Below are 25,851 nucleotides of genomic sequence, written 5' to 3'. Positions count from 1 at the left end.
ACAATAATCCTATTTATTCTGGCTTGCTAAAAATTAATTAGTTAATGATCAATTAGCAATGGGCTGGTGGGATGGGCAAACGTCTTAAAATTAACAAACCTTAATTGGTATTGAGAAATAAAAGCTGCATTAAAGTCAGCTGCATTGAAATATATATTTCAATCAGTTTAATAATTTATCTCGACCCACGTAGTTTAAGGAAAGAACCACCTTACGGCCGCTAAGGCGTACGCTACTGTCAACAAGTTTAGTTGATTTAAAATAGTTCTTCCAATGTTTTGGTAAAGAAAACTTGATGTAGGAGAGAACGTTTAAGGGGTGGCTATAGTATTATTAGGACCAAAAATACGAATGAAAGAAGAGTAGTGAAGAAAATTCTTCACAATGCATACATACATTAAAGACCATTGCCTTAGTGGCGTGTTTTTGTAGGAATCCTTGTAATTACGTAGTTTAGTCAAATTCTCTTATGGTTAAAGATACTGATTAACGTCAGCTTTACAATGCTTTGTTTTATAAGTGCTCAACTGTAATTATGATTATTTAATTTAGCAATGACATTTTAAAGTTTATAAACAAGTGAAAAAAAGAAAAATTTAAGTATTTCAAAATATCAGAGATCCTTTGAAGATTATAGAAAGAAAATTTGGTGCTACTATAGCGTGAGGTCTACCACACTATAGCGTGAGATCTACCTTCCATTAGTACTATAGCGTGAGGTCTACCGCTGAATTATTCGTCCCTCAGAGATGAAACACATTTCATACATTTGTTTAGGCAATAAAAACTTAATTTACACATATCTTAAAAATGACTTAAATAGATAATTGGATTTCTAATTACATTAAAAAAAGGAATAAAGGTAAAAATAAACATGTTATCATATATTTCCATACATTTATTCTAGCGATACACTTTTCGAACATCAAACATGTTATCATATATTTCCATACATTTATTCTAGCGATACACTCTTCAAACATCAAACAGGATATCATATATTTCCATACATTTATTCTAGCGATACACTCTTCAAACATCAAACAGGTTATCATATATTTCCATACATTTATTCTAGCGATACACTCTTCAAACATCAAACAGGTTATCATATATTTCCATACATTTATTCTAGCGATACACTTCGTACATCAAACAGGCTATCATATATTCCATACATATATTCCAGCGATATACTTCGTACATCAAACAGGTTATCATATATTTCCATACATTTACTCTAGCGATACACTCTTCAAACATCAAACAGGCTATCATATATTTCCATACATTTACTCTAGCGATACACACTTCGTACATCTTCAAAGAATGACAAAAATAGATCATTGGAAGTTTTTTTTTTCATCACCTTCCAGCAAAAATGATCAAGATGAGACCGGAACAGCTGACGACCAACACCTCGCATTAATCTCTTCAGAATCATCGTTTTAGCGTCCAACCACGATCGCTCAATTGCCTGTGTGTGTGCTCCTGTTGCTGGTGGTTCACTGTAGAATGCTGATATCTCTTTTAGGCCGAGGGAAAAACTGATTTAGGAGATCCATTTGCTTCCTTTTATATGGGCAGGTCACGTTTTTGATGGATTTGGGCAGTTCATGGTTGGTGCGGGGCTCTGGGACGCTGGTCACACGGTAGACCTCACCCTCCACCTGGGTAGGCGACATATGGCGGTAGACCTCACACTATAGTAGCACCGAAAATTTGCTGCGTACAGTTTATGCTTTTATATATTCAAATGCATACACACACAAACATACGCACAGACATGCACCATCCCAGAGACCACCCGAGAGAAAAAGGCTGATTTAACCTGCTTTCCTTATCGCAATTTCCATGTTGAAGTTTGACCGTTTGTCTGTTGATATTGTTACCAATAAGATGAAATTACTAACTTCAGTCGAGTCGTCTCAATTTTTCTTTCGTGGTCATAGTTCAGACACACACACACGCACAAACACACACACACACACACACATATTAACAAAGAAGTAAGACAGTGAGAACCTATCCCTGCTAAACTATTCATGGCATGCTTAGAAGTTTTTAAGACCTCAGATTGGTGAAAGGTAGGAATAAACATTAATGGGGAATACCTTAATAACTTAAGATTTATAGATAACACAGCTTTGTTCAGTGAATCATGGGAGGAATTACAAAAGACGATAGAAGGTTTTAATAGATGAGAGAGGAATTGCAAAAGACGATAGAAGATTTGAGTAGAGAAAGGAGAAATGTACAACTGAAAATAGATATGAGTAAAACTGGGATAACGTTGAATGAAAATGCAGACAACAAGTAAAGGTTATGGATAAACCTCTAGAGATTGTTAATGAACCTATGCACTTATGACAAATAGTAGCCTAAGTAGCCCTAGTCAATGGTTAACACTTAACTGCATAAGGATGAACCCATGATTTGTGACCTTAGTGTATAGTATAGCCTACAAAGACACCAGAGTATGGCAAAAGACACACTCGGACCATTTTCCTTACTGATTATTTGTACCCAAAGGGACAAGTCTTGTCAAGACAGCTACCATAAAAATACCATATCAAATATAAAATTTCGAACGGGGCACTGAATGCACGATTACCTAAGGACGGTGAATTTAGTTGATAATGATAAGGTACACATTAATAACTGAATATAAGCAAAAAAAAACACGATGAACTTTATATCTATAGGCCTATACATGTTTTCTTCTTGGATATATTGTTTAATCATGTACCTTTGCGTAGTGATGGATATATATATATATATATATATATATATATATATATATATATATATATATATATATATATATATTGTTTATGGGTAACATTAAAATCAGTATTACCTTATTTTTGTCTTTTAATAATTTTGAGTCTCAAAATTCTGCTTTTCTGGCATAGTTTCTTGCAAAACCTTCGGGATTAGGTAGCTTTAAACTTGAGGAGCTTTATTTATTAGTTACGGTTGTCTTAATTTATTATATATATATGTATATATATATATATATATATATATATATATATATATATATATATATATATATATATATATATTTATATATATATATATATATATATATATATATATATATATATATATATATATATATATATATATATATGTATATATACATACATACATCCCCTCTATATGGTAAAGAGCAGATTTCTGGCTATATATATATATATATATATATATATATATATATATATATATATATATATATATATATATATATATATATATATATATATATATATATATATATATATATATATATATATATATATATATATGTATATATGTATATATATATGTATATATATATATATATATATATATATATATATATATATATATATATATATATATATATGTATATATATATATATATATATATATATATATATATGTATATATATACATATATATATATGTATATATTTATGTATGTATATATATATATATATATATATATATATAATGTATATATATACATATATATATATATATATATATATATATATATATATGCAGAAGAACCACTGGGAAAATTAAAATACGATATATACGATTAAGTCCTGACTAGTTTCGTGATACTTCTACAGGGGACTGATTTATTGAGAGAGGTTTCTTTACATTTTATAGGGAAAGTAAACGTACGAACATATGTATAGATGTTTACAGAACAATGACACTCCCATACCAGCTACCTGGGCTGAGGTCAGGTGTTTACTGGGCGGAGATCCAACCTCATTAGACACCTGCCAAAAAGGGTCATTTCTGGTGACCGATAAACTCTTGTTTTTAACTTTCAATACAGTTTATTTATATGAATATCGGTAGCCTTATCTATATAAATACATAAGCAAAACTATATGTATATGTAAAACACATCTATATATGAATACATAAAAAGTCATATACTGTACATATGTATACACAGACAGGCATTCATACACAAACATGCATAATATATACATAGACATAGACATACTGGTATACATATACAGACACATACATAGACTTACATATAAATGGTTTTTACACATGATTAACATATATATACAGATATATATATATATATATATATATATATATATATATATATATATATATATATATATATATATATATATATATTATAAATGTATATATGTATATATATATATATATATATATATATATATATATATATATATATATATATATATATATATATATACATGTTAATCATGTGTAAAAAAAACATTTATATGTAAGTCTATGTATGTGTCTGTATATGTATACCAGTATGTGTGCACGTATGTATATGTCTATGTATATAATATGCATGTTTGTGTATGAATGCCTCTCTGTGTATACATATGTATATGTCTTTTTATATATTTATATAAAGATGGGTTTTACATATACATATAGTTTTGCTTATGTATTTATATAGATAAGGATACCAATATTCATATAAATGAAATATTGAAAGTCAAAAACAAGAATTTACCAGTCACCAGAAATGACCCTTTTTGGCAGATGTCTAATGAGGTTGGATCTCAGCCCAGTAAACACCTGACCTCAGCCCAGGTAGCTGGTATGGGAATGTCATTGTTCTGTAAACGTCTATACACATGTTCTTACGTTTACTTTCCCTATAAAATGTAAAGAAACCTCTCTCAATAAATCAGTCCTCTGAAGAAGTATCAAGAAACTAGTCAGGACTTAATTGTATATTTCGTATTTTCATTTTCCCTGTGGTTCTTCTGCATCTAAGCATCACGTTTACCTGTGATTTTTATGCATATATATATATATATATATATATATATATATATATATATATATATATATATATATATATATATATATATATATATATAGATAGATAGATAGATAGATAGATAGATAGATATACACACACACTCATACAGTGTTCCAAAATAATGTATACACTCTTTGACTTTTTGGCTATTTCAGATTTGATTTTGAAGTAAGAATGGCGGATACTGGGATTACGTTCAAGCCAAACAAATTTGTTCTGAAAGCATTCTGGAAATTTGAAAATAAAGCTGAAGTGCAAAGACAATTTACGAGTGAGTTCCACAGAGATGCCTCAACACGCGTCACCATTTCAGGAATCGTAGATAACTTTGAGAATCAGGGGACCATCCAGTGCATGAGAAAAGGACATTCAAGACAAAAAAGAACATTGACAAGCCCAACTAAAGAGCTAGATCTTATTGCTAATGTTCAGAATTCCCCACGAAAATTTGTACGTCAACTGTCACGTGAAACAGGTATCCCAAAATAGAGCGTCCATTCCATTTTAAAGTGTGCGCAGCAGAAAACCTAAAACAATTGACAAACTTAGAGAGGCAATCGATGAAAAATGTGCTCAGATACCGAGAGAAATGCTACTAACAGTTTGTAGTTCCACATTTTCAAGATACAAACGTGTATTGAGCAGAACGGCAACCAGTTTGAACACTTTATGTGAGCTGATATTTTTTTTTAACATTCTCAAATTACTCCATGTACCCTTACTTTTTCACTGTGAACTCTCAAAATATTTAAATGCGCATTTTTTTTCTCCTGTGAATCTGTTTTCCACTTTAATATCAATAAATTTAACAAGTTGTAACAATCCAGAGTGTATGCATTTTGGGACACCCTGTATATATATATATATATATATATATATATATATATATATATATATATATATATATATATATATATATATATATATATATATATTTCTTTCCTGTCACGCTGAGCAGTATTGTCAAACGTATGACTCATCTGTCTCCCCATCTCTCGGGTAGGAGAGACCCAAGGAACACACTAGCAGGGGTCTCATTACTGGACCCTCCAAAGGAGGAGGTCCTTCTGTTCACGTTCGCATACAAGGAGGGGTAGGGAGCTCATCCGCAGGTCCGAATGGTTGCAGGTCCTTTTTTTCTGGAGGAGAAGGCCCTCCACAAAAATGAGCTCGAACTTCAGGCAGTGCAGAGTAACCCTGATGAGTGACAACGCCACTGTCGTCGCCTACATCAAGAAAAAAGGGCGGTCTGCAATCCTGTTAGATTCACGACTTGTCGGTGGAGATCCTGTCATGGGCCGAGGACAATGCCATCTCCCCGACGGCTAGATATATTCTGGGGAAGAGGAATGTCATCACAGACGGGCTCAGCAGAAGGGTGCAAGTGTTGGTCGCAGAGTGGTCCCTACATCCGGAAGTGGCAAAGACAGTGATAGGAAAGTGGGGCTTTCCCTGTATGGACCTCTTCGCGATGAGGCTGAACGCAACGCTGCCACTCTTTTGCTCTCCACTGCCGGACGCAGCAGCAGCTCTGAAGGACGCGTTCCACCACCCATGGTACGGCCTCAACGTGTACGCCTTTCCCCCATTCAGTCTCCTACGGCAGACCATAAACCATCTTCGAGGGACAAGACAAGCAAGGATGGCATTGTTGGCTGTGTGGCGGCCCGAAAAGGAGAAGTTCTCAGATTTGAAGTCCTTAGCAGTGGAATCTTCGTGGCCCCTACCGCTGGGACAGGATTTGCTAAGACAACCGCACTTCCGGAGGTTCCACGAAAGCCTCCCAAACCTCTCCCTTCATGCATTGAGACTATTAAGTGTTTGCAAAGAAGGGATGGGTACTCCAGAGGGGCAGCCACCCAGATGACGGGTAATTTCAGACAATCCTCGAGAGCCATATACCAGGCAAAATGGGCGGCTTTCGGCAAATGATGCACCAAGGAAGGCATAGAGCCCCTCAATACCTCAATCCTAGTCATCGCAAACCTCCTGGTCCATCTACGCCTTGATCAGGGTATGTCAGTTCTGGCAGTGAACGGATTCCAAGCGGCCCTAGGTCAGATCTTCTTCCTCAAGGGGTTAAACTTAGGTTCCTCCAAGTGTCCAAGTGGCTCTCAATGCTGATAAAGGGGTTTGAGCAGGGATGCCGCCCCCCCCCCCACCCTAGTGCTCTCAAGGCACCCACATGTGACATCATCAAGGTCCTTGACACCCTGAAGAAGCCTCCATTTGAACCTCTGTGGCAAATTATGGACAGGGAACTCACCCTGAAGAAGGGGTTCCTTTTCACCCTGGCCTTGTCCAAAAGAGTAGGCTAACTCCATAGGCTTTCAGCGGATGTCTCCGACTCACACGTGTGGAAGGAGCTGGTTTTCAAACTCATCCCCTTCTTCATGGCAAAGACAGAACACAGCAGTAGCTGACCCTCAGTTCAACGAGTTTTCCATCCCCACCATCCCCAGGACAAATGACCCGGAGGACCTGCTGTTGTGCCCGATGAGGACAGTGTGGAAATATCTCTCAAGGAACTCTGCCCTACACCCTGTTCAAGACTACAGAGATAGTGAGGAGGGCGGTCTCAAAGAACACAATCTTCTTCTGGCTCTGGTAGACGATCCGCAGGGCATACTTGGCGAAGGGTGAACCCTCCCCATGGTCTGCCAAGCCTTGTGACATCAGGGGCATCGGCACCTCTCTGGCCTTCGAAAGGAACATGGCAGTTGGCCAGGCGCTGAGAGGAGGCGTATGGACGAGGCAGTTGACCTTCACGGCCCACTACCTTAAGGATTGTTCCTTCTGGTCTCAAAAGGGGTTCAAGCTCGGTTCCGTCACGGTCGCCTAACAGCGGATCTAAGGGCGGCCCACACATGACACAATCCATATGGAACATCGAGGGGTAGAGCGTCTCAAATCCCTATCCTATCCCTTCTACCTACCATGGACTGCTTTGGAAAAAAAGAAAATATTATCTTGGTGAGTATTCTCTGACTGCCCTATTTTTATTTACCTTTATTGTTACACATTCCCCTGACAGGTCTTACCCCTCTCCGCGGGCCTCATACCTCTCCTACATGGGTTTATTCCCCGCCTTCTAATACTGAGGCTCCTTTACATTGGTCCGTGGCAAGGATTCGTGTCGGAACAAATGACAATTTCTAAGAAAATTGTATTTTTCCTTACATACCACTGACCAATAGTTTAATTGGCCCCAATCCTTCGCCGCGGTAGACCCTACTGATAGGAACCGTGTTTTCTGGAACCAGTGTGGAATGGTTGATGTCGACCTGAGAAGGGGGTTGCGAGGGTATCGGCTTGTTGGGGGGAAAACTCTGGTCGGGGAGCTGGCACTGAAAGGTGTCTCCTAAACATTGGTTCACGGTAAGTATGTTAGGAAAAATATAAATTGCTTAGAAATTGTCTTATATATATATATATATATATATATATATATATATATATATATATATATATATATATATATATATATATATATATATATATATATAATTATATATATATATATATATATATATATATATATATATATATAATATATATATATATATATATATATATATATATATATATATATATATATATATATATATATATATATATATATATATACAGAAACTAATTGAAATTTAAATAATAGTAAAATTAAAAAATAAACATGAACAATACTACGGAGGTATCTTCCATTGAACGATTCTGATAATCGGCAACACTTAAAATTCAAACTAGTTTTAAGTGAATACGGGAGTCACATTTAAGGGGAGTCATCCCAAACGTCTACACATGTACAACTTGCGGTACAAACCGTCTTCACGGTACAATTGTGTTAAAACTAGAAGTACATAAAATTTTGGCGAGGTGGTTCTCTCTAGTACGCCAAAGACAGCTAAAGGAAGACAGGAACGTCACTTGAATTTCTGTGATCATTTGGCCGCTAAGAGTTCTCTTGCTTGATGGTACACTCGGGCACACTATTCCATCTTATTTCTCTTCCTCTTGTTTGGATAAAGGTTTAATGGTTTATATGGTTGATAATTATTTTAATCTTGTTGCTCTTCTTAAAATATTTTATTTTTCTTTGTTTCCTTTCCTCACTGAGCTATTTTCCCTGTTGGAGCCCCTGGGCTTATAGCATTCTGCTTTTCCAACTAGTGTTGTAGATTAGCAAGTAATAATGATTATAAGTAGGGAGCATCAGCAACAGGTGACGCTGCGCTTGTCATCTGTTGCTTGCTTACTCAAGTCAGTGTTGCTATATGGACAAATATCACCAGCGTTCTTTTCAAACTATTATGGATGTTTTTTTATCAGTTATGATACATATATATGCTACACTATGAATAAAACAAAATTTACCATTGAATAAAGCGTTGTCATGTTTTTTTTTTTTTTTTTTTTTTTTTTTTTCATTTAAGCTTAATATTATATTGTATTTCTATCCTTCTCAGGGGAATTTAGGATCTAACAATCTGGTACCACTAAGTCAAGTGTTACCATAATATGTAAAATAAGACACATATGTTGAATATATTGCCCTTCAACCGTGAACTATCATTTAATGGGGCATTTTGCTCACATTTATCGATGCAAATTTAACGTAAAGTTATATATTAAATGTGTATACGATTATAATTTGCAGAATGAGTATTTTATCAAAGTCCGAGATTATACATTAAAATGGGACCTATGCTAAAGCCACTTCGAGATACCTTTATTTTACTAATGCAAGTGGAAACTCGTACCTCTAGAAATAAAAATTCCATTTAATGCCGAAAAAAATAAGAGGTTCATTTCTGACAATTATCTCTTTAGTGTATGAGGTAGATGTGACCCAAAAAGCCTAAGACAATATTAGATCATCCATAACTTTTCTTCTCCCATCTTAGTTTAGTCTTAGGCACATATCCTATTTCGGATGCATATCTTTCACATATTCTGTAAGTTATATTAGCAATATTATATATACATGAAATACACAGCCTAAGCTTAACTTTCGTTTTGTAAATGAACAATCAAGATAAATAAGCAAGAAAAAATGTAGGTATTCTAATGATCAATATTATTTAATATAGATATATGGAAAAACATTAGACGGATAATATTAGACCAATTATTGAATATGAACTTTCCGAAATACCAAATACCCAAACCCTGAAGAGCTATTTTTAGCTAATTAATAGGGCACATCGGCAATAGATGGCGCTGCGTTTTTTTTTTTTTTTTTTTTTTTTTTTTTTTTCATAAGTAGGCTTTCTGGTCTTCCCTATACTGTCTTTGAGTACGCCTATAGGCAATGTTGCCAACTTTGCATGAAAAGCACTATTTCTAGTGAATTGGCTTCACAAACCGCATATATTTTGTATTTTGCAAATAGCCCAATTCTTAGCGCAACTTTATTTGATTTGGTGCATTTTCTAGTGCCTCTCTCTCTCTCTCTCTCTCTCTCTCTCTCTCTCTCTCTCTCTCTCTCTCTCTCTCTCTCTCTCTCTCATATATATATATATATATATATATATATATATATATATATATATATATATATATATATATATATATATATGTGTGTGTGTGTGTGTGTGTGTGTGTGTGTGTGTGTTTCTGTTTTGATGTGTAGTTTACGGTGCAATCAAATTAAATATCCCAAGTTAAGTTGAACTTGTTCTACTCTCTCTCTCTCTCTCTCTCTCTCTCTCTCTCTCTCTCTCTCTCTCTCTCTCTCTCTCTCCCCGTGAAATTTCTGAAACCATAGTTGTTAGTCGACACTATTATTTCGGCGCTACTAAATTTGTAATATTTAAAGTAGTTTTACTGAAAATATCACTGATGTTTATTTTTCATTACAAATTATTTTTCATGATAGAGTATATTCCTCATATTCGGAGTTGATAAAGTTTGATCCTGTGTGGCAATTCTTCAATTCTTTTACAAGGCAATAAGTGAAGGCCTACGTAATTGCATTTTATGTTAGCCGTATCATTTGTATAACAAACCCGTATCCAACATTCGCAATAATTGCACTGTTACCCTTGACTTTGTTAATATTAGTTCATCTACCATGCGAAGTATATAATAACCAAAATCCATATACCAGGAGAAAACTCCTCCTATCATATTTCTAGCGCATCTCATGCCTCAGTCTAGCTCATTTATGGCTAACGCAGTTAGCAACACCGCATATAAATTGTGGTGTCATTACATCTGAAAATATGTCTTTTTACGAAATTGGGGGAGAAAGTGAGTAGGTTACGTTTGTGTTATAGAGGACATTTTCATGAAATTTTCATTGTGATTAGTAATATAAGAAATCACCATCTCCTATGCCTTTAGACGCAAGGGCCTCGGTTAGATTATAAAGCCAGTTGTCTCTATCTTAAGCTATTAATTCAATACTTCTCTATTCATCATCTCCGACTTCAAGCTTCATAGTCCTCAGCCATCTAGGCTTGGGTCTTCCAACTCTCCTAGTGCTTTGCGGAGCCCAGTTGAAAGTTTGGTGAACCAATCTCTCTGTTATATAGTTTCATTTCTATAAGATATAAGAAATAATACAGTGCATTTAAGTCTGGTATAGAGTGTATCGCCATTATTCCAATTTAGTTGCGGCTACTTAGGATAATAAAAGTGCAAAATTTGTTTTACCTGTATTTTGAATCCATCTGGCGAAAAGATTATGTTTTCCACTTCAAAATGCGATATAGCCTAATCATTATACAATGAGAGGTTTCGTTTTCCAACAATCATCAATTTTGTTAGATAGTCACTCGGAAATTTCTCGAACTTCCTTCTTCGGACACAGCTGCTGAGGGCCGTAATTACATATACCTATACATTTCTTTTTTTTATAGAAAGGGGAATCTTTGGCTAATCTTAAATGACATAGAAATACAGTAAAAAGCAGCTTTCATTTTTTCTTTTTATTAAACCTTTAAATTATTTATGTTTATCTTATGTATAACAAATTCCATATTAATCTTGACAACATATGTTTTCCAGAAAATCTTTTTAGCGCCTACAGATATCTACAAAAAAAAAAATTCAGCAGATCCTCATTTTTCACAGAAATAAATGTGGCAACACTGAGCCAGACTGCGGAGTGCGGAGGGACTGTGACTGCGGATTCCTTGACGCTGTCGCCATAGTAGCTGTTGTTGTCCCTCTTTCTGTCGTAATTAAGCCAGAGTGAAAATTATGATATTAGGTAAGTGTGTTTACGTATAGGGCTAATATGTCATTTGAATAGGAAAATTGGACACGAGTTGGATCAACAGTCATTTGGTTTCAATAGAAAAAAAAAATGTGGTAAAAAATGCTATAATAGAGCTAGAAAGCCTGGTTTTTTTTTTTTTTTTTTCCATTGCTGTCAATGTGTTTTTGAACCTGGAATATTGCGTTTCCATGTTTGGAGCGAAATAAAATCACTGTAGTTCAGATTATTTATTTACAATTCCGCATTTAGTCATTGAAATATGTATATACTATACGAGTTCAGTTTTAGCGTGAATCTCTGGTAGCCTACTAGTAGCCTTGATCTTTCCCAACGCTGTATGAGGCACTCCTACCCAACAAAAAGACGGTTAATGGCCCCTCTTATCTCTTCCCGTTGGTGCGCAGTGCCATCATTGCACCTCACGAGATGCACCACAGGCAATACCCAAGTGCCGTTGTAGCGTTCCTTCAACATGTTTCATATCTTACTTTGGTATTTGTTTACCAGACCACTCTCTCTATATACTGCCAAATTATTCAAAGCTATTGTTTTCCTCCATTAATTTTTCATAATTTTAAATAATTTGCCTCATGGAAACAAGATGAAATTAAAAAAAAAAAAAACTATAGAATTATAAAAAAAACTAGCCTGGTTTTCTCACTAAACATAAACCACATCGCAAGTTGCAGGGAGGAAGGAGTAACCCAACCAGGTGCAACTGAGGAAGGGCAGAGCCGTTCCTTATTTCTCGGTCCGACCCTAAGGGAGGGTCATTCCCTTAGGGTAGGCAGAGAAGCGAAAGCACTCTGTTTGTAGACAAAATTCCCCTATAGAGAAGGGGAAGCAAGACTACACAGAGGGAACGCCCGCAGGCAGGGGGATTAGGGAGCATATAGGGGTTCCTACATTAGGTTAGGGTGGGATGATACACAATCAACCCAGTCCCCTATATGGTCCCCGAAGGCGAAAACACTTACATCACAGTTAATAGTATGTTTAATAATGCCACAATCTTCATAACTTAACCTAGGAACACTGGTAAATATCATGCATGAAAACAAGCATTAGGCTGTCCAGCCTAGGGGCTAAGCTAGCGATCTAGTATGGGGTCGAACGGCAACCGAGTCAGATGAGCGCTAAAACACGATATAGATAATTCCTAGCTATGAAGACTAAATAACTAATAATATTAATTAGTTAAATGACCGGAGAGGGCTGTTCTGGCTAAGTAAATAAAGCATGCAACATGAACAGCGACGCCATAAAATGGCACGTCCGGTATCGGCACAGCTCTACTACAAAACTCAATATTTTACAAAAAGTAGAAGTTACTTTATGGCTAGAGCTTATTTAAACAATACTGGGACCTGGTACTCAACTTTCCAGATAGAAGGCGAGGCTGAAGGTAGCGACATAACGGCGATGTAAGCAGATGAAAAACGCACTCAAGGAAAATCCGACTAAAGCGAGAAGCACAGGCAGAAGGATGAGGACGGACGTGACATCATTTAGCAATGGAGCCCGTTTGTTTACGTCTCGAGTACCAAAAGCAGCCACGGATGAGTGTAACTGTGGAACGGCTCCCCAGTTATTCTTCACCCTTCCATATCGAAGTGTTAACTCTATATGGGGTGCAGATAGCTATGTGGCGTGTTAATACATGCGTCCCCTGTTGATATACGATATCCTAGAGGGAAACCTTTAGGGTACTCGCACCACAAGTTAGAATTCTGTGATAACCTTTAGTTTAATTCTCTGGGAATATCCACTGTAGTTAAATATACCCTAGGAAGCTACTGAAGGAACCTTCCATCAGGACGTCATGGCTTGAGCCCAAAAATTAAATGTATTCACATCCTCTTGACATTTCTTGGCAAATCTCTCACATATAAGTAACTTTAGATGCTAGTGATCAGCTTCCTCATAATAGATTTTTCTTTAATTTTCCACTTTCCCGCAGTATTAGAATGAGGCTGCCATTTGTAATTTTAGATGCACTTTTGTGCTCTAAAACATTATTTCACCAGGGAAGCCAAACCAGGAGTACGAGCTTGCTAAAGGTTCCCCAACTAGCCTAACCTAGCATGTTTCTTTACCTACTGGGTGACTTCCCCTGTGCTGCCTCTTAGGGCACTGTGTCTTTACCTTATTGTTTGGAGATATGTAACCAATGTTATCCATTATCCTACTCTCTAATTATGACTACTTGTTTAATTGCATATCCAGACAGTGTTAGTGGTAATATATACGAGGTCATTTGGTAATTCTATTCAATAGCTCTGCCTCTAATAATTTTGATATTTTTTATCCTGGTGAATTACTTGGTGCTTTATCTAAAGCTGACTTTTTTTTTTTTTTTTTTTTTTTTTTTTTTAAGCTGGTGAATATATAATAGCTGCAACTCTGTTGCTCGACAGACACATACAGTAAAAAACCCGCCAGCGATCGCTATACAGGTTGCGGGTGTGCCCACCAGCGCCAACTGTCGGCCAGATACCACTCTCGATGTAAACAAAGACTCAATTTCTTCTCTGTCGACGTGTCGACAAGACGTACTTTTACTCGCTGTAGAACCTGGAGTTTTTCCCATCATATTTGGTGAAGTACTTTAATTTGGTTTGAGTTTTCGCAGTGCAGGTGTTTTATCTTCATCTTAAATCTTGAACTCGTTTTTGGATAGATTTAATTTTTTGATGACAAAGAGAGTATGGACTTTCTTTGACTTTTAAATGGCAGACCCTTCCCTTAGACGGAAGTGTGTTTAGGCTTTTAGCAATTATCTTATCACGTTATAAATTAATTATAGATTTTCCTCTATATATTTTATATCTCACCGCCTTTATTAGGCCTCTTCGATTAACTTTCCGTTTATAATAAACATATAAATAAATTTTAATGATTTGTTTATATGCGACCTTCCTGAGAGTAGGCGGTCCTAACTTGGAAACCGAAGTTAAACAACGTTGAGCCCTTTCAATCGTAAATAGCTTTTAAAGAACTAATGATTTAAAACTTTTTAAATGAATATTTTTTAATAGATATTTTATGAAAGATTTTCTTTGAATAGTCTTCGTACTGTTTCAAAGATGAACTAACGTTTAGTTTATTTATGCTACGCAGTTTGCGCTCTATCGTTACGATAGAGAGAGAGAGAGTATCACGGTTTCACTTTGCAGAAAGAGTAAATCGATTCTGACGTTTTGTTCATTCTTCTTTCAAAGCTTAAATGTTCTAAATTATATTTTAAAGGAACTTTTTAATTGAAAAACCTTTCAGTTTTTTTCCTTTGGTCAAATAACATGTTTTTTTGACGAAACGTAAGTGGGCTCTTCTCTTAGGTGCTTAATCAAGAGAGAGAGAGGGGAGAAAACGTTCCGTTCAAGCGGGTAACGTTGTTCTCGAGTTACTCTCGTCCCTAGTCTCTGTACGGGGAGAAAGGATAAAACGTTTTTAGTTTTTTATTCTCGTCCCCAGGCAATGTACGGTGAGAGATTGAAAACGTAGTTTTGAATGAACTAGTGTTTAGTCTCTTCCCCAGCCACTGAATTTTTTTATCTTAAAATATGTTTACTGTTTTTTGCTGGTATTAATGTGCTTGCATTATACGACTGATTTCGCTATTACTACCTTTTGATGAGGTTAGAATTGCGTGCTTCAGGTAGAAATCAGTAAAAGTTTCGATTTCATTGAAATAAGTGCTAAACAGAAAATCGTAGTGATAAAGTGATATTGCGCAAAGTGTTATCAGTGTTGCGACCGAGGGTTCGTCTATTCGTGCCTGTCGTTCGCCTAGTCCGGGACCTCTTGCAAGCTCCCAACCCCAGGGGAGAAGTAATGTCGTACGACTTATGGGTTCGAGAGGCCTTGATCAGCGAACAGACGTTCCCTCTATGGTATCGGGTGTATCTTACCAAGATCACCCCTACCATAAGGCGAGAGAGACGATTTTCTCCTGGTCATCCGAAGGCTTTTCGCATAAGAAACCTGAAACAAGGTTTCGAGGCCCTTAAGCGAAAGTCAGTCCTTTCAGGACAGGTCCAGCGTCCTGGTTGTTGCCATTAGGACAGCTCTGACCCTATGCAGTCATCGGAAGACTGCTCGCCGCCTAACAAAAGCGTAACACAGACTCCGAGAGTTTTTTTTTGTTGGCAAGGTTTTGCGGTCACAGACGTTACCCTCGTCTCTTACCGCAACCTTTTCCGTTGATCCGAAATGGGTTGTACGGCAAGACATGCAGAATAAGCTTGCCTCCCTTATGGAAGACTATTCTGCTGATTAGTTCGTTGAGCCTAGCCATTTATCTCAACGAGATCCTGGCTTTCAGCCAACCTAACGTTCCTTTGTGCGTCCTGTTGACGTTGGCGTAGCTAAGTCACGTCAGTCAGGTTGTTTAGAACCACACTCGATGCGGTCTCGTGTGGTTTTTCAGCCACATTTGGACGTTAGGCCACTTGCTGATGCTCCTGCTGACGTTCAGGACGTTCGCTAACAATCGAAGTTGACTTGTTTTGATCAACCTCCGCATTCTAGAGTTGTTTTGACTGCTCAGTCTAGGCGGTTAAAGCAGTCTCGAGTGGACGCTGTGCGTCCTCACGCACCTGTTGTTGTTGACAGTTCACAGACTGTCAAGCAGTTACATGACGTTGCGTCCTGGTCTCTCGCACCTGTTGTTGTTGACAGTTCACAGACTGTCAAGCAGTTACATGACGTTGCGTCCTGGTCCGCTACTAATGCACCAGTGCGTGTGGACTCTGCTTGTAAAGCATTGCCACCACGGTAGGTCTCTCCCTTGCTTGAGACTCAGCTATTATCGGACAAGGTTCCTTTAGATGAGGAAGTTGCTGTTCCCCCTCCTACTGATATTCCCTTGAGGACTATCAGACGGAGAGGAGCCTAAAGCTGCTTAGCCCTCTATGGACTTTTAATAAATCATGCTAATTTTTAAGGATCTTTGTCCGGATCTTTTTGTAACTGCTGCTCCTCGTTCGCCTAAACGTCAGAGCTTACACTAGGCCTAGCTACTTCGAAGCCGTTGTTTTATAAGCTAGTGCTCTCTCGCTCTCCTAGAGAGCTTTACGTTTGCTAGGTGACTGGTTTATCACCAGGAGGAGTTTGGGGAATACAGCCTTTGCTTTCCCTTCTTTTAAACTGGCTTATAGAGCGAGAGTCTGATATGACACGAGAGAAGTTCTCGGCTTGGGAGTTCCTGCCTCTGCCCAGATAGACTTCTCAAGTCTCGTAGACTCTCCCTGGCGCCTGGCCAGGAGACGCTCCAAGATTTTACAGGTCAACTTCACAGCTGTTTTTCGAGCCTTTGAAGTTTTGCTGTACAATTATGTCATGCATAAACAAGGCTTTCAGGGATGGCTCCAATGATCTGACAGCCACGTTCTCTGCAGGGACAAGTCCCTTAGGGATGACTCCATGATTTGGCAGCCGTGTTCACTGCAGGAGTACGTAAGAGACAAGTGCGCTCAATGTGTTCATTGTCAAGACAAACTTCGCGATGAAGTCTACCAGGCTGTCTTGACAGCATTTATGGAAGGCGACTGGATGGTCTCTCTCGACCTTCAGGAGGCATACTTCCACATTCCTATACACCCGGATTCCCAACCATTTCTGAGGTTTGTTTACAGGAATGTGGGGTACCAGTTTCGAGCTATCGGAGATCAGAGCCTCCCTGTACTTGGACGACTGGCTTCTCAGAGCCTCTTCCAGTCATCGCTGTCTGAAGGATCTCAATTGGACTCTAGATCTGGCCAAGGAATTGGGACTCCTAGTCAATTTGGAAAAGTCACAGCTGGTCCCATCCCAAACTATTCTGTATTTAGGGATGGAGATTCACAGTCAAGTTTTTTGGGCTTTTCCGTCGGCCCCCAGAATAGATCAAGCCCTGCACTCCATCCAGAAGATGCTGAAGAAAGAACGCTGCTCAGTCAGGCTGTGGATGAGTCTGGTAAGGACGCTGTCATCCCTGGAGCAATTTGTCTCGCTAGGAAGGCTACACCTCCGTCCTCTTCAATTCCATCTGGCTTTTCACTGGAAAAAGGACAAGACGCTAGAGGCGGTCTCGTTCCCGATTTCCGAAAAGATAAAGTCTTGTCTGACTTGGTGGAAGGACAATATCAGCCTACGAGAGGGTCTTCCCCTGGCAGTTCAGATACCCAACCACGTTCTCTTCTCGGACGCATCGGACTTGGGCTGGGGCGCGACGCTGGACGGTCGGGAATGCTCAGGTCTGTGGAACTCGAGTCAGAGGAGCATGCATATCAACTGCAAGGAGCTTTTGGCGGTTCATCTGGCCTTGAGAAGCTTCGAGTATCTCCTTCGAAGCAAAGTGGTGGAAGTAAACTCGGACAACACCACGGCCTTGGCGTACATCTCCAAACAGGGAGGTACCCACTCACTGACGTTGTACGAGATCGCAAGGGACCTGCTCATCTGGTCAGAAGATCGAGGCATCTCCCTAGTAACGAGGTTCATCCAGGGCGACTTGAACGTCCTAGCAGATTGTCTCAGTCGGAAAGGTCAAGTAATTCCAACCGAATGGACCCTTCACAAGGATGTGTGCAAGAGACTTTGGTCGACTTGGGGTCAACCCACCATAGATCTCTTTGCAACCTCGCTGACCAAGAGGCTTCCAATCTATTGCTCTCCAGTCCCGGACCCAGCAGCAATACATATAGATGCCTTCCTCCTAGATTGGTCACATCTGGATCTTTACGCATTCCCACCATTCAAGATTGTCAACAAGGTACTGCAGAAGTTCGCCTCTCACGAAGGGAGAAGGTTGACGTTAGTTGCTCCCCTCTGGCCCGCGAGAGAATGGTTCACCGAGGTACTTCGATGGTTAGTAGACGTTCCCAGAAGTCTTCCTCTAAGAGTAGACCTTCTACGTCAGCCACACGTAAAGAAGGTACACCAAAGCCTCCACGCTCTTCGTCTGACTGCCTTCAGACTATCGAAAGACTCTCGAGAGCTAGAGGCTTTTCGAAGGAGGCAGCCAGTGCGATTGCTAGAGCAAGGAGAGCGTCTACCATTAGAGTCTACCAATCGAAGTGGGAAGTCTTCCGAGACTGGTGCAAGTCAGTTTCCGTATCCTCGACCAGTACCTCTGTAGCCCAAATAGCTGATTTTCTCTTATACCTGAGAAAAGGTCGATCCCTTTCAGCTCCCACTATCAAGGGCTACAGAAGCATGTTGGCATCGGTCTTCCGGCATAGAGGCTTAGATCTTTCCAACAATAAAGATCTGCAAGACATCCTTAAGTCTTTCGAGACCACTAAGGAGCGTCGTTTGGCTACTCCTGGGTGGAATTTAGACATGGTCCTAAGATTCCTCATGTCAGACAGGTTTGAGCCTTTACAGTCAGCCTCCCTGAAAGATCTCACTTTTAAGACTCTTTTCCTGGTATGCTTAGCCTCGGCTAAAAGAGTCAGTGAGATTCATGCCTTCAGCAAGAACGTCGGATTTTCGTCAGAAAAAGCTTCTTGTTCTCTGCAACTTGGTTTTCTAGCCAAAAATGAGCTACCGTCTCGTCCTTGGCCTAAGTCTTTCGATATTCCCAGCTTATCGGAGATCGTAGGCAATGAACTAGAAAGAGTCTTATGCCCTGTTAGAGCTCTTAAGTTCTACTTAGCTCGTACTAAACCTTTACGAGGCCAATCTGAAGCTTTATGGTGTTCGGTTAAGAAACCATCCTTGCCTATGTCAAAGAATGCTTTGTCATACTTTATCAGATTGTTAATACGAGAAGCTCATTCACACTTGAGTGAGGAAGACCGATCTTTGCTTAAGGTTAAGACGCACGAGGTTAGAGCTGTAGCAACTTCCGTGACCTTTAAGCAAAATAGATCTCTGCAAAGTATCATGGACGCAACTTATTGGAGAAGCAAGTCAGTGTTCGCGTCATTTTACTTGAAAGTTGTCCAGTCCCTTTACGAGAACTGCTACACACTGGGACCATTCGTAGCAGCGAGTGCAGTAGTGGGTGAGGGCTCAACCACTAAAATTCCCTAATTCCATATCCTTTTAATCTGTCTCTTGAAATGTTTTAATGTTGTTTTTACGGGTTGTCCAGAAGGCTAAGAAGCCTTTCGCATCCTGGTTGATTTGGCGGGTGGTCAAAGTCATTTCTTGAGAGCGCCCAGATTAGGGGTTTGATGAGGTCCTGTTGTATGAGTTGCAGCCCTTGATACTTCAGCTCCTGGAGGTCTGTCAGCATCCTAAGAGGATCGCTGGGCTCCGTAAGGAAGACGTACTTACAAGGCAGAGTAATCGTCTAAGTCGACTTCCTTACCAGGTACCTATTTATTTTGATTTTGTTATATTGATAACTGTCAAAATGAAATAAAAAAACTCTTAGCTTATACGATGTAAACATATTTAACTCTGGTCTCTACCCACCTCCTTGGGTGTGAATCAGCTATTATATATTCACCGGCTAAGTTAAATATTTAAAAATGATTTTTTAATTATAAAATAAATTTTTGAATATACTTACCCGGTGAATATATAAATTAAACGACCCTCCCTTCCTCCCCAATAAAGACGCAGTGGGATGAGAAGAAATTGAGTCTTTGTTTACATCGGGACTGGTGTCTGGCCGACAGTTGGCGCTGGTGGGCGCACCCGCAACCTGTATAGCGATCGCTGGCGAGTTTTTGCTGTTTTTTGTCTGTCGAGCAACAGAGTTGCAGCTATTATATATTCACCGGGTAAGTATATTCAAAAATTTATTTTATAATTAAAATATCATATTTTTGTAAATAATTGTTCCTTGTAGCAGTTCAGTAAGTGGTGTTATAATTATTATAAATTACCTAAATTGATTAAGCACCCCTTTAATACTAATGATTCACACGGCAGCCACCCAGTTACTTTAGGAGGAGGATTTAAAAGTTGACTGGACTAGGGAAATATCCGAGTACTTCAGCTTTTAAATTTCAGTAGTTTGATTTCATTGAAATTATAATGTGATAATTACGTCAGAGGTGAAACAGGAAAGAGCCCAAAAAGTGCTTGATGACTATTGCACGATACTACATCACCACCTTCCTAAATGATAACAGTGTGTGATACAGCTGTACTGTTCACAGTTTAGTTACTTGACTTAAAATTCACTTACCATAAATTCTTGACGAAACCCTAAAAAATGGCCAGCACTCTACCATTTTTTTTATTGCAAATTCTGTGTTAGTAAGAAATTAAGTTCATGTTTAGTTTTGATTCTATTAACATGCTTTCATTCCTAAATACGTCAACTGTATGTTTTTCAAAGTGCTTATTTTTGTTTTACTGTAGTCATTCATTGTGGGTGATAAAACCTTTTTGTTTCCCTATTACCGTATAGTATACTGTATGCAGTTAAGCTTAACCCAAAACAGTGTTTTATGGGATGGTGAAAACAGAAAGTTGCATTTGTAGAAATAATTTAAATTGCATTTAAAGATTATCAACTGCAATAATGTTTTTGTATACAATTTATCTATAGCACAATACACATTTATCCAAATCTTACTTAAACCATGTTACATAATACTGGGTACCTGGTCCTAATGTAATCTCACCTATCTTAACCTAGAGAGCCTGTGGGTCCAAAGTGTAAAATGTTGGAATGTGTCCTAACCTTACCTTATCTTACCTTAGTATGGGGTCTTATCCAGACAAGAACTTGAATCCAGAGAGCCGCCTAAAAGAAAGCATTGAGCATCCCCCCACTTAACCCAATCCCCTTTGTATGGTTAGTGCTGTCATTTTCCTTTCTCATTGCAATGTAGGCATTACTTACACCCCCATAGGAGCTCCCACTTTTCAACATTCTATTTAGGCCTACGTCTGTTCTTGTTTTTATTCATCTTGCTGTCTCACCTCTTTTAACTTTTAAATCATAGTGCAATTGTGAGATTATCTATTACTGAAATTACACTCTGGCACTGATCAGCTCCTCAGATCAGAACACAAATGTCTTCCTGTTAAAAAATCTTAAATTGTGAATACTTGTTTGCTTATGCAGGGTGCCATTTGTCATTTAAAGGGATTTTTTCCTATTTGATGTAGGTAGCTGCAAGCAAAATCTTTCAAATAAATATACTTGGCAAAAGGAGTTTTTACAAAATAGACAGCCAATGTTAAACTGAATGATCTGGTGGTGAAATTTGGGAGGAGTCACATAACATCCCATGTAAGAAAGCAAGAAAATTTAGGCAGTGTTAGTGGAAAACTACAGTAGGTAATGATTGCATGATAAAGTAGAAAGCACTGCCAAGATTGCATGTGCAATCAGCCATTATCACCTTCCCAAGCACAGCAATTAACTCAGAATATGATAGTGCTTATTTAATCCTTAGATATTTAAGTTATATCTTGTAAATACAACAGTACACTACTCTTCATTTTATTGGTGACTATGTAAGGTATTTCTTGCATCCCCTTCATATTCTATACACTATAATATATACAAACCCTTTCGCTATTTACATTGGAGATATATTTCTGTGACAGTTGAAACCAGCCATAAGATTTTTAATTGAGGTGTAATTATCCACCGCTAGTTAGCAGGTGGTACTTGCCACCTCGTTCACACTCGCACTAGTAACAATACTTCACGTTATTTTGGCTCGTGAGTGAATAGACATTCCGTCTCTCTCCCCGTTAACCTGTAATAAACTGAATTTGACTCCGTAGAGGATGAATAAGTAGAAAAATGTTCATCTGACCCTGAACTTACCTTAGGTGTGTACACCGTCGCTTCTAGCGAAGCGGCATCATCCTCCACCAGGGGACCCTCTTTCGTTGCTACTCTTACCTTCTTTGGGGGGGTTCAGGTCTCCTCATTTATCGAATGACTTTTGAGAGTAATACAGTTAGAGACAAACCAGGAGCGCTCTCAACCTCAGCAGGGCTTGACCATGGTCGTCCCCTTCAAGACTAGAGGTAATGTACCAATAGAGTTCTTGTGCCCTTTGTTTCAACACATTCTGTTTCTACTCGCCTTTGTTCCTGTTGTTCCAGCGTAGGAATGAGAGCAGTTGCAGACAAGTTCCCCTAGAAGTTTCCAGTCCGGGAATCCCTTTTTTAGTAAACCCAGACCTACAACTAGAGCTTAAGCTCATTGATGGTAAGCAGAGTGTGCTGCTCGGAGGTTTGCCTCCAGGTGTTGGTCAGCCTTAGCATGCCCAGGAAGGACTCCCTTCGCCAACTGCAATTGTAGGGCAGCTATCCCATTCTTGGGAAGACTCTTTGCCCCTCCTGGCAGTGTTGGGTAATTATCTCATTCATGGGAAAGGTGCCCTTCATCAGAGCTGCCCCCCCCCCCCCAGTGGCCTTTCACAAGCATGTGCTCCCTTCATCGATGCCTTGCTATTGCTCTTCAGAGCATAGCGTCTTGGAGCTAGACAATGATGGGGTTAGGTTGCTGCTCGCAGCTCCCACCCTTCATTGTTGTACCCACAGGGTACAAGATGGTGATGTGTACGGTCCCTGCCTCTCCCATCGTGTCCTCAGGGCACAAAGTGTCTCAAGTGATTTCCCTTTCTGGGTCATTTCTGTCTGTTGTCCACTTGCGGTCGCTACCTCTCCCATCTACGAGTCTTGCAGGCTATAACTCTTTGGGATTATTGTCTACATCGTGCTCATTGGGCACAACAAAGCTCATAGAGTTTTGTGAGGCCAGGCTCTTGGGGACCTCCGCCTCATGGTTTCAACCTCTCAAGAGGGAGAACCTACTGTTCTTCTAGTTCATCCCAGCCTTATTCTTCTCTTTTTTAGCAAATACCTCCTCTGATATGAGTTCATAAGTACCGAGCTTCATGACGTGTTAACTTATGTTAGTAGACTCAGTCTCGCAGAGAAGTCATGCAGTGTTGCGTACTCATCCACTGAGTGCTAGCGATGTGGTTGGGAGACCTCCTCTGCCTGACGAAGGTATGCATGCAACCCAGATTGCTCACCATAGTGCTCATAGTGAGTTGGTGGGTTCCTACACGCCAGTGCACATAGCTTCTGCTTCTTTGTTGTGCTCGCCAGTGCTCGCCTCAACAAGTTATGAGTTCGTAAGACTTTCCTTGCCAACCTCCTCTGGGAACCTGGCTCGTGTTTGTGTTCTGTGCGTACTTGGGCAGATAAAATCACGCATGTGGGACTATTATTTTTCATAAGAGAGAGACCACCCAACACTAAGCGTAGCTAGGTGCTCAGACAAAGCTCAGGCAAACATCCCTCTGATGAATTCTACGTAACTACAGATGCTCGATAATGCCCCCATGGTAAAGGGCAGGTACGAGTTACTGCCGTTGCGTATGCGCGCTTGCCCAAGACAAAACCCTCAGGAGTTATTGCCATAAATGGGAATGCCTGCTGACCGCTTGCAGTTACCGCTTGCCACCATAGTGCCCCGGGGCGTAACGAGTTTTGGGAGCACACTGAGTCTGGTTAGGCATAATCCTGCAAGGTTATTGCTGCAGATAGGAATGCTTTCTGGCTGCTTGCAGCTGCCACATTCCACTGTTGTTCGGAAGGCAACGAGTCTCATAAGACACAATCTTTTGGGGCTACCATCTCTGGCTTCTTTTCCCTATGTAATAGAGAGCTCATTGGAACACTCACCTGGTGTCGGCCTTTGACCAGTTGCAATCTCTCCTCACCGCTTCTTGCCCTCAGGGCACAACAGTCTAGTGAGACAACCCTTCAATTTTAGTTTCTTAAATCTCTATTCCCAAAGTGATAGAGTCATATTGTGCTTAGTTTTATGAATGATAGCACGCAAGAATTCGCTTAGAGGGACGCTTGTCCCACACTCAAGGTGGGTGGGCAAACACCTACTACTGACGAAGGTCTGATTGCTTTGCTAGTTGTATGTACTTTTCTTGGGTTTTACGCATGCTCACAAACATGTTCACAGTGCTACGAATTGTCAACGATCAATTCCTTTGAGCCCATAATGTTGCGCCTCATCACACACTTTATTCCTGCAAGTAACTTCATGATCTCCATAAGGGTGCTCATACATGGAAACATAGTTATGATGCTCATGCCCGTTTTTGAGCACTTATCCAGAGTCAGAGACACAACTGCATGCAGGCAAACAAGCTGTTACTGCCGCCACAACAAACAAAGGCAGTTCACTTCGCTAGTTGCATGTGTTACTCCCATGGCCGGATGCACACCCGTGAGGGAAAGTAAGGACTACGTACCATCATACAATTTGGAACCTCATTCTAATAAATCATTAGATCTCTTCCTAATTCGATGGTTGTATTCCTTGGGAGGGAGTCAGGTTATTCATGACCCTCTTACCTTCCCGTAACCAGACATAGGTAGTCTGCCCTCGAGTAGACTCCTCCTTCATTCCAGAGTTCCTCCCCAACATCTCCGGATTGTTCGTCTAAGTATTGAAAGTACTTCTTTCTGATGAGTAGTCTTTTTCTAGAAGGGCATCGACAGATTGGTTAATGATCCTGATAGCTCCGCGGTGCCAGCAAATGCAATAGCTCCTAGACCCTACCTTGCTAGTTCCACTCCTGGATTCACTCAGGAAATCACATGTAAAGGTCTTACACAAAGCAGTAGCTTCGCTACAGCTTCTTGCCTGGAGGTTATCCAGCAACTCTTCATAGAGCGAGGCATTTCACGACCAGTTGCGAGGAGAATGACAGGTTACCCCAGGGAGTTGTCTTCTGCCGTCTACCAAGCGAAGTGGTCTGTCTTTTGTGGTTGGTGTCGGGGAAGGGATATTGCTCCTCTCAGTGCCACTATCCAGTGATAGCAGAATTCTTACTGTACCTCTTGGAGGAAAATC

General features: G+C 39.3%; 2 long non-coding RNA genes across 2 annotated transcripts in view; both read left to right on the top strand.

The window, feature by feature from the left end:
* Positions 1 to 25,851, top strand: part of LOC137650015 (uncharacterized) — a 406,947-nt gene that overhangs the window by 284,920 nt on the left and 96,176 nt on the right. The gene's annotated exons all lie outside the window — the stretch shown is intronic.
* The window catches only part of LOC137650010 (uncharacterized), a 192,568-nt gene that overhangs the window by 83,122 nt on the left and 83,595 nt on the right, over positions 1 to 25,851 (top strand). Inside the window, exon 2 of the long non-coding RNA XR_011045898.1 lies at positions 11,906 to 12,044. This is a non-coding gene — a long non-coding RNA (uncharacterized lncRNA). The remainder of the gene's footprint in view (positions 1 to 11,905; positions 12,045 to 25,851) is intronic.

Source organism: Palaemon carinicauda, chromosome 11 (genome assembly GCF_036898095.1).
Source record: "Palaemon carinicauda isolate YSFRI2023 chromosome 11, ASM3689809v2, whole genome shotgun sequence".
Classification (NCBI taxonomy): domain Eukaryota; kingdom Metazoa; phylum Arthropoda; class Malacostraca; order Decapoda; family Palaemonidae; genus Palaemon; species Palaemon carinicauda.
The sequence above is the reverse complement of the archived record's forward strand: the minus strand, read 5'-3'. Positions and strand labels throughout refer to the sequence as shown.